At 49.1% G+C, this 11,615-nt stretch overlaps 1 long non-coding RNA gene across 1 annotated transcript; it reads right to left on the reverse strand.

The window, feature by feature from the left end:
• Positions 1 to 450: 450 nt before the first annotated feature.
• On the reverse strand, positions 451 to 863 carry LOC142931246 (uncharacterized). Its single transcript, XR_012947254.1, has 2 exons — positions 804 to 863; positions 451 to 599 (listed from the first exon to the last, which is right to left on the reverse strand). It is a non-coding gene; the product is annotated as an uncharacterized LOC142931246 (long non-coding RNA).
• Positions 864 to 11,615: the final 10,752 nt, after the last annotated feature.

The following is an 11,615-nucleotide window of genomic DNA, read 5'->3' on the forward strand; positions in this document are numbered from 1 at the left end:
AACATACACTAGATATCTCAGAATATTGAAGTCAGCCCCTCCAAAGTCAAAATCCTGGCTCCACCCCTGCCGGTGGCACAGTGGTTAGCGCACTCTCCTGTGAACCTGGTAAACGGAGTTCAATGTCCACTTAATACAAATAACAGTAGTGCATATTTTAACGGGTCTTGGGCCTTCACGAGGCAGACTCAGCCTTAAAATGAGGTACAGGACATTGTACTGATGTTATCATAAATTCTTATAAAATGGTTACAATCTGTATTATCACTTTTACCAATACCCCAATGAAGCCCTCATACTTAAGAAAAAAGGGTGTTGGAAACTGATTCTTTAAGTGAGCGCTAAGCGAGCGGTCTGTACTGAGTACACCGCTATCCGGAGAGATACACAATTTAATTCAGTCACCAAACAAGAACGCTTTAAAAAAAAATGTCACAACTACAGCCAAAATTTATAATATAATGAATATGTATTTACAATCCAGAAAATCACGGTTTTGATACAAAAATAAATGTTGTGCTCAGGGTCCATTTGGTGGGGCGCTGGTTCTGGAAGACGTCTGATCACTGAAACGCCTCCCCCGGAATCTTCCCTGCTTCCTGACGACGGGAACGACGATTGGCGACCGTGCAGGAGCCGCACCAAAACCAGAGCAGCGATTGCAATGAGGGAAAGAGAAGAGGAGGGAACAGAGTGGAGAGGGAGACAAGCGGCATCATTAGCGACGGTCGTCAAAACGTGAACACGCCGGAGCAGTTGCGATTACGTGTGTCGGTCAGGATTGTGGGCGGCACGGTACTCACGTAGAGGTGGATGAAGTCGTCGGCCGCTTTGGAGAAATTCCAATTGTTCCGCTCCAGGCATCTGTGGAGGCGAGCGCGGACAGGAGGCAAAGAGAACGTCAGTGCCTTTTTTCCACAGTCCAGCTTGCAAATCTAGTGCCTGGGCTGTGGACCAGATTCCTATGGCCAACTGAAACGGGTTCATGCCAGCTCCCGGTGAGAATCGATTGTGCAGCCCCATTACACAGTGCCATTTGGCTCGCTTCCCGATGGGAGCCGCACGCTTGGAATAGCGCCGTCGCGAGATCACGGGGTCAACGCAGCAGAGACGCACCGTCAAGTCGCCCAATGTGTTTGTACAAAATTTGTCGAAACGTACAAAAAATTATCGTTTAAACTCGGGACTGGAGTAAGCCACCTCAAGCATACATTGTCTCCTTAATAATCTTTACAAAATGACTGACGCTTTCCTCTGTCTGTGGACAAAAGGGGTAGGGGGGAGTGAAGGGGCAAGAAGGACTTAACAGTCCGAGTCCAAAGACCCTGGTGCCCCTATAAGGGTTTGGCAGAATAAATGGCTCCTGCTGGGCTGTGTCTGATTACTCTTGCAATGAAGCATGACATCATGCGTGTGTGCACGTGTGTGTGGCTGTAAGACAGTTCCCACGTGCTCTCGCCCACCTTTGCGACCACTCCGGTGTCATGTGGGATGTTTCAGCGAATGAATTGACTGTCTCCTGCTGGGACGAGGTGAGTGCAGTAAGCGGGCAGCTGCTGGACGTCGCTGATGTTGTTGAGGCGAATGCAGGGGGCATCTCACTTGAAAGAGCTTCGCGGATGAACATCCGCTCACTCGCGACAGATGGCCTGCCGGGTGTCAACACAAGCAGGTCAATAAAAATAATAACACATTACTTAGTTAAACAGCAAGCTAATGGAGCACCTGAAGGAAACACACATGGGCAAGGGGTCAACACTCTATCCCATACAGAAGACAAGATGGAGATTAGTCCACACTTGCTGTACTGCCTTCTGGAAAGTCAAGAGTATGCAACTTCGCTAAGGAAGAAGCAAAGGAATGGGAGAGAGAGCAGAGGAAAGGGAAGCAGGAAAGCGCGTATTGTCTGTGTGCGAAAACATGGTGTGTGTTTGTGGCTATGTGTATATGATGTGTCATGTAGCCCGTATGCCCAGCCACTGCATGCCTAAACAGCTTTTGTTCGGCTGGATAGAGGGGGCTAAATGGGCGCGGAATGGGCTAGAGAAGAGATGGAGTGATTTGGTATAAGAGGATGTGGATCTGAGTGGACTTGCCGATGACTGGTACCAGCCGTGTAAAAATCGGCCTCTGTAGAGGAGGCTCGTTAAGAATGCTACTGGGTAGTTGGAGGCAGTCGCCCTCCAACAACAATGGGGGAGGAGTGACGCTCAAAACAACGAGCGGAGCGCTGGGTGGCCAAAGCACAGCAAGTTGGCATAGTAGGGGGCACAGGTGGTGCATTGGCCAGCCATCTCAGTCGACCCGTAGCACGTGGGTCTGCCCCGTGACCTCCTGCCAGTGGGCGTTCGACACTTCGCGTGGCCTCAACATGCACATAGGCTGGCACAAGCGCCGTGGTGACATCACTGCCACTTAATGGCGAACGGCGGTTGTTATGATGTGTTGGGTCATGGTGCAAGTGACTCACCTGCCGTCCATGGTTGGCACCAATTGCACCACCCGCCAAAACATCTTCACAGACTCTTGGCAATTCTTGGCTGAGGATCGACACACACGACAAAGGTGCACGGCGTCAAGAGAGAGCCACGCCATTAACATAAACCGCATGTCAGGATCAATTAGAATGGTGAGGTGGTGCTTATGGCATGCAGTGCAGAATGCACCTGGTCTAGTTAAATGCAATGTCAGTGATGCTGTTAATGATGCTACTGCTGATGACGAAGCTGATGGTGAATGTGACTATGCAAATACTCACTCTCTTTGAAGAAGCCGTGCACCGTGAAGTTGACCTGAGTATCCTGTAAAGTGAGAGTCACAAGTAAACACGATCGCCCATCATTTTTAAGCAACCCAAGAGGTGGAGACTGCAGGGTTGGAGTCTCGGCCAGGGTTAGTGCTGTGGCTAGAGTAAGTGTGAGTCTTGGCTTGTGTTAGTGTCAAGGTTTGAGAGAGAGAGATGTTGCTAGGAATTATAATGGGATCGAGTGTCAAGTCTAGGGATAATGTATATTTAAGGCCAAGAAGATGGCTTTAATCTCTCTTACGAGTTACGTTTCACGTAATAATTCACGTTTAATCTTGGAAGGTGGACATATTTACATAGGTATCAAAGAATAAGTCAAAATAATTATAGTAAAAATTCGAAGCATAAATTGAGAGCTTGTGCACATGAAAGGTTTGTAACTCAGGCCGCATAAGCTCAGCAATTTGTGTTTAAGCAGAGCCAGCGGCTATGTCAATGAGGGCGTTTTGGTGCAAGGCCACGGCTCACCGTGCCACGGCTGACAGTGGTGGTGAAGGAGGACATATCGTGATTCTTGTGCGTCAGCTCTTTGATGAAGTCCTCCGCCGTCAGCCGCTCGCACTTGAGCTGTGCTGTGGGATGAGGGGGCAGGAGGGCAACAAAACTGTGGTGATACGAGTGGCGACAGATATGCGCATGTTAAACTTATTTTGCACTGTACGTAGTCAACTGTTGCATTGGAGGTGCGGAGCAAGGAGAAAAAAACTGCATGGCGCACAGTGACAGAATGACATGAGCGGTGACGCAGTGACGCGCGGATCTGCAAACATCGCTCGTGACCAACACTCACGTGAATCTTCTGGGGTCGGCTTGTCTGTACCCTCCTCTCCCAGGCTGCTCCTGGAGGTAGAAACGAGATCCGGATTGTTAGGAAACGGAGTGGCTACACTCACATCCACAAGTGTGCTTTAATTTCCGTGTTTTCGCAAAGCATTTCTTTCTTCTCGTATCGTTGCGGATACTGATGATTTAATTCCATTTTAGAAGCCATATTTCATTTCGAAGCATTTAAAGCAAGCTTCTGATTGGCTGCTTGCGGCTATGTGAAAAACTCCACATGTTTCGGCGCACTTTAAATGGCCTGCTCTTTGATGACGCTATAGAAGTTGTCATTAATGCTTATAACTGCCTGTAGCAATGATAAGCAATGTAACACGTATTCTTGGTTCTTTCGGTAAAGTCATGTAGAAGGGAAATAATAAAATAATAAAATATTAACCAATAAAATTATCGCGACGTTTCGACTGCAACACAAGCAATCATCATCAGGTGTGAAAACCAGAGCAAGAAAATGTTTCACACCTCATGATGATTGCTTGTGTTGCAGTCGAAACGTCGTGATAATTTTATTGTTTTATATTTTTATTATTTTATTGTTTCCCTTCTACGTGATTTTACCGAAAGAACCAAGAATATGAATCCCTGCAGTCACGAAAGCTTTAAATCAAAATTCACTGTAACATGGTCTCTCGAGAGCGGTCTGTGGCAAATACCAATTAATCCTTTCATGTGACAGCCTTGCTGGCCAGTTTGTGAGTGTGTGTGTGTTTGTCAGCTCACTCTGAGGGGGTGTAGATGGTGATGAGGGCATCCTTTTGATACTTCTTGAGCAGACCCTCGCGGTCTGCGGTATCATAAAGACCGTAGTACCTGCCAATGCACACGCAACGCACTTTAATCACCGAGTGCGTAGCCAACCATCGATTCATAATGTCAACTCAATTATTTTGTTCACGATGCAAGTATACAGTCGTGCTTGTGATGATAAAAGAGTTGCAATGAATTGTTGCATAAATAATTGGATGATGCAGTGGTGTAACAGTTATTGCACTGGACTTGCAAATCAGAGGTTGCCAGTGTAATGTTCTGTAAGCGAACGTTGAAGCAAAGGTGCAAAGTGATTGAATCCCCCCACCTCTGTCCAGCCAGCTGTCCACCACAGTTAGTTCAATTGGCAGTGTTGGGGTCAAGTGTGGGTACTCCCTACCCTTCCAAGATGTCCGGCCATTGTGGAAGACTAGGCCAAATACACGATAGAGTGTTCTCTACAGCTCTCCCTTTAGTGGAGTAGAATGCGCAAGGAATTACAGGGCTGCACTTTGATATACAATGATAAATTCATGATAGAATCAAGATAATGGGACTTATCTGTAGAAGGAAGGCAGTACATCCGGAAAACGGTAATAACGAGAGACACGTGGCTTAAACAAAATATGCAGCGTTAAGAAACCACTGATAAGAAAAGTAAGTGGGTTTGAGCAGAACACACTGGCAGAAGGAATAATGGCCATTAGTCTAGACTAAGTACTGGGTGATCCAGGAGTTGGAGCGTATAAATGAGCTTGTCTATCGATTGTAGGTAGGTTAGTCCATTGCAGGGCAGTTGTATAGTGATGGCTTGGGGAAGCATTTACGTAGCAGTGCATTGATCATTCCTGATGATGATGAAATATTACATAAAAGCATAGGCTGGGATACCCTCGTGTCTGAGTGAGTGCAGGGAATTGGAAGGCTCCTTACTCCTTGAGAAAGTTCGCGATGAGGCCTTGAATGTCGGCTGAGGTGGGCGGCAGAGCGATGGGAGGCTGAGCTGTAGGTGGCAGAGGTGTGGGTGGCAGAGATGTGGGTGGCAGAGGTGTGGGTGGCAGAGGTGTGGGTGGCAGAGCGGTGGGAGGCTGAGGTGTGGTTGGCAGAGGTGTGGGTGGCAGAGGTGTGGATGGCAGAGGTGTGGGTGGCAGAGGTGTGGGTGGCAGAGGTGTGGGTGGCAGAGGTGTGGGTGGCAGAGGTGTGGGTGGCAGAGGTGTGGGTGGCAGAGTGGTGGGTGGCAGAGGTGTGGGTGGCAGAGCGGTGGGAGGTTGAGGTGTGGGTGGCAGAGGTGTGGGTGGCAGAGGTGTGGGTGGCAGAGGTGTGGGTGGCAGAGTGGTGGGTGGCAGAGGTGTGGGTGGCAGAGCGGTGGGAGGTTGAGGTGTGGGTGGCAGAGGTGTGGGTGGCAGAGGTGTGGGTGGCAGAGGTGTGGGTGGCAGAGGTGTGGGTGGCAGAGGTGTGGGTGGCTGAGGTGTGGTTGGCAGAGGTGTGGGTGGCAGAGCTGTGCGTGGCAGAGCCATGGGAGCCCGATCTTCGCGAGGCTGAGCCTTGCGAGGTCGAGCCGTGGCTGGGAGAGCTGTGGGTCGGTCAGCTGCGGGAAGCACAGTCGGAGGCTGAGCAGAGGGTGCCATGACTTTGGGCACCATCATGGACATAGATGCGGGTGGCTGTGGCAGCTCAGCTTCTTCCTGTTGGTAACAAACAATGATGGTAATGAAGGTAATTACGATGATGTGAGTGGTGGTGATGAAGTTGATGTCAATGGTGAGTATGATGGTGTTGAGAGTAATGATAGATGTGATGATAACTTCTGATGTGCTAACACGTACAATCTGGTGTACCAACACATTCTGATGTATCAACACAGACACATTCTAATGTACCAACACGTAAACAATCTGATATACCAACATACAATCTGATGTACCAACACGTACACACAGAACGACGGTGAGAGCAGAGCAGCCGCGTGCCGGCTGTACGCATGGCCTCCTCACCTCGATCAGCCGCTGGTCGTCCTTCGTTAGGTCCCCAGCGAGCGGAGACGGTGGGCCTAGGACTGGGTGCATCAAGACGATGGCCTGCAACACGGACAAAGCGGCGACACCGATCAGCTGGCCGCGGGCACGTTGGCACCCCTCCCTTACCTCGTTAGCCCGACAGGGATGCGACGATGCTCCCATTCTCTCGCGAAAGTTGCATCAATTTATGCGTGGGCATGTCTGTGTGTATGTGTCACAATTCTAATGCATGTTGTGCAACCAGGTGTGAGAGAACTCAAGAAACCAGGATATGCTTAATTTTCCACAGTGAGCCCTGGTCACGAATCACGTGTAAAGTATTCGATTTGCATTCAGTTCTTTGCTGTTTCATTTTTGTACATAGGGTGAAAGATGGCAGCAAGATGGCAGCAATTTGGCAAATGGATCAAAGAAAATGGTAAAAATGAGATGGGAATAATGGGAAGCAGTAAAAACGAAATGATTAAAATGACATGAAAAAGTAAATTGATTCTTTAAATGAATCCCGGCTTCCACCAACAATTCAATGAGTTTGATGATTTATGACTATTTGTTATGATTTCGATTGCTGTAATCTTTATAGCTGTGGGTGGTCACACATAGTATATGAGCTATTCAACCCAAAATCAAATGATTCTTACACTACACGTGTGACTAAACGCATGCATTATGTGTGCTGAAATGCATTTAACCCATGCATAATTGCACACCTATTGGCCTAGCCCTCCAGTCCACTTCGGCTGTCTTTTCCAGCCATCCCAGGGGATTTCAATGGAACAACCAAGTAACCTCTTGGGGCCACTATGAAAGGCTACATGAGGATAATAATGATGCCCTCTCATTATCCAGGAGAGTCTTGCTCAGACTCAAGACTTGTTCACGAGGATCCTGTATTAGGATTGTTCGGCAAATTCCCTGAATGAGCATTGAGGTTGGAGGCAGAAGCTGCACTGTCCAGGGGAAAAACACGTACGCATTCAAGTCAAGTACGCTCAAAGCTCTGGACAGATGTATTAAACAATCTATTGATATGCTGTGATCTCCAGCTATAAACAGCTGATGTAACATTTACATCTCATAGCGGTCGGCCTATCACCTCCTGCCTCCCCGGCGCACTCACCCTATAGTTGTCGGGAAAGACAATTTTCCGTGACAGCGCCTTGAGGTTCAAGGCCACCATGTAGTTCACCACATAGAATGTTGCCATGTCTCCCTCAAAGTGGAACTGAGAAGAACACACATACAGACACAATATTGGAGAGAGGCACAGTGTTGTCATCAATGGTGTAGCGTGGTGGGCATGGTCCCATTGATGGATGAGATTTCTCATGCACAGCCCCTACCGTTTGGAATACCCTCCCACTCCACATCTGACAAATCGACACCATCACTTTGTTATTCAAATACAAGATCAAAGCCTTTTCATTAATCTGGGCATACAGTGATGAATAGAAAATCACAGTTTGGACATTTGACCAATAGTTTAAACACAGGATAGTTAAACCCAGGATGGATTGTAAGCAGTCCAGCTTGAACACATCGCTTAATCTCTCGCGCGCATACCTGCAACGGAGTGAAGGGCGTGCAGCAGCCCTGCTGCAGGAACTGCAGAAGCCCCTCCTTGCCGTACTTCCTCCCAAAAGGAATCTGGGGACACAAGAAGCAGTGGCCAGGAGTGAACAATAAGATATATTTCCTTTTATATAGCATCATTCATGCTAAAAGCATCCCACAACGGACATTAATAATTTTTCGGACCAAATCCCACATACAGCCACTGCCAAAGCAAATGAAAACCCTACGAGCAAGCAAAATCAAGAATCAACAAACAAGTTAAGAAATGGCACCAAAACAAAGGCACAAACAACAAAAAAGTGATCCCAACAAAGGAATTAGTTCATGAGGTCATATCCCAGACCCACAATCCCAAATTTCCAACCAAGCCAGCAAGACCCCAAGCAATTTGTAAACCTGCACGTGTACGTGTGTCTGCGGGGAGTGCTGGCTCAGTGGTTTGCACACTGCCCTACAAACCCTGGCCACCCAAGTTCAATTCCCGCTCATGGCCAAAAAAAGTGGTTGTTGGCCTCACTTAGGTCGACTCAGCTTTAAATGAGTACCTGGTGTCGTGTGTAAACATGAGCACTGAGGTAACAACCACACTATACCCTGAGGTGCTATGCTGGCCTTAAAAGTTGCCCACGAATAGCACCTGCTCCAACAGTTTGCGAAAGGCTTTCCGAAGGATTGTCCTTGTTACCCCCCTTTGGATCTGCCCCTGTATTATTACAATGCTTTTTATTCAGGAGAGCTTCACTGAGTCTCAATACTCTTTTTGTGGAGGGTCCTTCCATGTTTTTTGCAGTGGGGGAGAGGGCAACATTGCTATGTGTCATCCCAATTGTGTAATTTGAATTCATTTTTTTTATTCCGACCATCACGCCAGCATATGACATCACTGGATAATTAAGGTCCACTGTAAAGCAGATAGCACGTAGTATGTTTACCAATAACACCACGGAGATAACCACCGACTGTGTCCACGTGTGTGCGGCCACTGCATTTACCGTGATCTGGTACCAAGTGGATGGTTCCTGGCTGACGTTGCGCGCCGGAGCACGGTACTCCGCCGACTCGGCCCGTGTCGTCACAGGTGGGACAACGCTCAGCCGCTGCCACCGATGGCCCTCGGGACCGGAGGTGGTGTGCGACGGCGCACCACTTGGACCCAGCCTGCTCCACACTCTGATTGGAACACAACGAGAGGGCGCGGTGGTGAACGAGGAGCCGAAGGCAGCCACGCGAGCGAAGCATGCGGTTCACTTAAACGGAGACCGTGTCAAGTTTGATTCATGTTAATGTTGGTAGTGAAGAGTCCTAAGCCACCGGGGAGGAGATTCATTGAACAGAATGTAATCCATACATCGGCGAGTGTAAACATATCTTGTAAATTTGACGACTTCGTTGGGTGGTAGAGGGTTAACGTCAAGCATTGGCACCACGTGGCCGAACACCAAAAACAAACGCGGATTCATTGTCCTGGCTATGCCAACCTACGCTTTAAGTTAGGCTGTGTCAAGGCTACATCCAGGGCTTTAACTTCTTTCTTACAAGTCGCTGGTAGACTACATCCCACCAACGTGTGGCATAGAGAAGAAACTCGTCAGTCAATAACACTGTGGCCTTAAAATAAGAAATGTATAATAGGCGACGTTTTGGGCAATGGCCCTACAAAGAAGGCTGTTGGGACAAAGTATTGTCAGCGAGATATTAAAATATAAACATTGCACAATGACAAGCACTACATCTGGCTATCTTTGGCTGCTAATGCTTACATTACCAGGTGATATCTTTTTTAAGCTGAGTCGACCTAGGAGAGACTCGGGACCGGTTCAATTATTGCTGGTCACTGATGTTAGCCATGGCTGGTAATAAACTCGGGTCAACCTGGTGTTGTTGTAGAGCAATGGGTCCCACTGCTCTACCACCCTGCACCCTGCTCGGCATGTACACATGCACACACACGCTCGTGTGCACTCGCAGCTCTACTCACGATGGCCGCTTGGAACTCGGCCCATCGTGGTTCTCATCCACCGGATGGGAGCGGCAGAGTGGGGAACGTGGGGAACGTTGTCGGCGTGGTCCACCTCTTCCTTGCTCCCCACCACCAATGCTGACAGTGCACATGCGGGACCCAATCGACTCCCCATCAACGGAGCATCGCACTCTCAGGGGGCTCCGGGACCTGTGTCGTGGGGCCGCAGGCTTGGTCGCTGTCCGCTTGTCAGGGTCTGCACATACAAGAGGGGGGTGTGGGGGTGCGGGGCACAAGAGTCTCAGTTTGGAGGTAAGAATGCGTGGATCAGGGGCACCCCAGTGGCTCGATGTTAACTACCTCGCCTGTGATAGAGGATATCGTGGGTTTGATCCCAACCCTGATGCCTGCATATTTGAAGTTTGCACGTTCTCCCCGTGGCCACGTGAATTGTTCTCCGGGTCCTCCGATTTTTCCCTCCACATGTAGAATCAATTTGCGTTTCGATTATTTGGCTGTTATACATTACCACACGCCGATAAGCCAATTCTTTGAGCTATCATTTGTGGCCAGGTCGAAAAAGAGCTTTATTGCTCAGTGGGCTTCAGTTTAGAATTTACACGAAGGAATTCATGGTGGCGCAGAGACGCAATTAACTGTGTGTGGGGGGGGGGGGGGAGAGTGAGAGAAGGGCTCGTGAAGATGGAAGGCGGCAGGATTGCAGCTGGGCAGGAGGAGGCAGGGAATTGGCTGAGGACTGGAGGGGAGAGATTTCGCAGGAAAGGAGGAACCGTTTGGAAGGTTTGAGAAAGATAATATATCAAGGGGGTGGTGCAGATGCGACCTCAGGTACGGGCACAGACCGCCTCGCCTCATATCTCTACTCCACATACTCTCCGAACTTTCCCGTCTCATCTCACTCTATTCCACACTCTCCTACCTCACCAAATTTCTATTCCATTCCACTCTCCTAACTCTCCCGTCTCTACTCCACACACTCTCCAAACTCTCCCATCTCATCTATCTCCTCCACACACTCTCTGAACTTTCCTGTTTCACCTCTCTACTCCACTCACCTCCAAAAACCACCGTCCGCATGCACAGATTGTGCTTGTGGTCCATCTCCATCGACCGCTGTCGCTTGGCAGCGCTCTCCTCCTCCTCCGGGTCACGACCTCCTCGCTTGCGGCGCCGACCCCCTGCGCAGCAGCACCCAGAGATGTACCACCACTGCGTCTCACTCTACCTATCACTTAGAGGTACCATCGCGTCTCCCTCTCTATCCATCACTTAGAGGTTCCACCACCGCCTCTTCCTATACCCATAAGTGAGAGGTACCACCACGTCTTCCTCTCCCCATCACTGAGAGGAGCCACCACCGCGTCTCCCTCTACCAATCACTGAGTGGTACCACCAAGTCTTCCTCTACCCATCACTGTGCCCCCCACACAGCTACCCCCCCCCCCCGTTCTCTCGCTTGTGCTATGGGGCCGTCCATAAATGACGTCAAGCGATTTTGGACGATTTTAGACCCCCCCCCCCCTCGTCACAAAAAGTCAGACCTCCCCTCAAATATGATGCAACAAAACTCTGCCCCCCCCCCCCAATTATATTTCCATTTTGAAAATAAAACATGCTTTAATCGCTTTAAACTATTGTCATTGTAGTG

The sequence above is a fragment of the Petromyzon marinus genome, chromosome 51 (assembly GCF_048934315.1).
Source record: "Petromyzon marinus isolate PM22_M1 ecotype Great Lakes invasive population chromosome 51, UKy_Petmar_22M1.pri1.0, whole genome shotgun sequence".
NCBI lineage: Eukaryota > Metazoa > Chordata > Hyperoartia > Petromyzontiformes > Petromyzontidae > Petromyzon > Petromyzon marinus.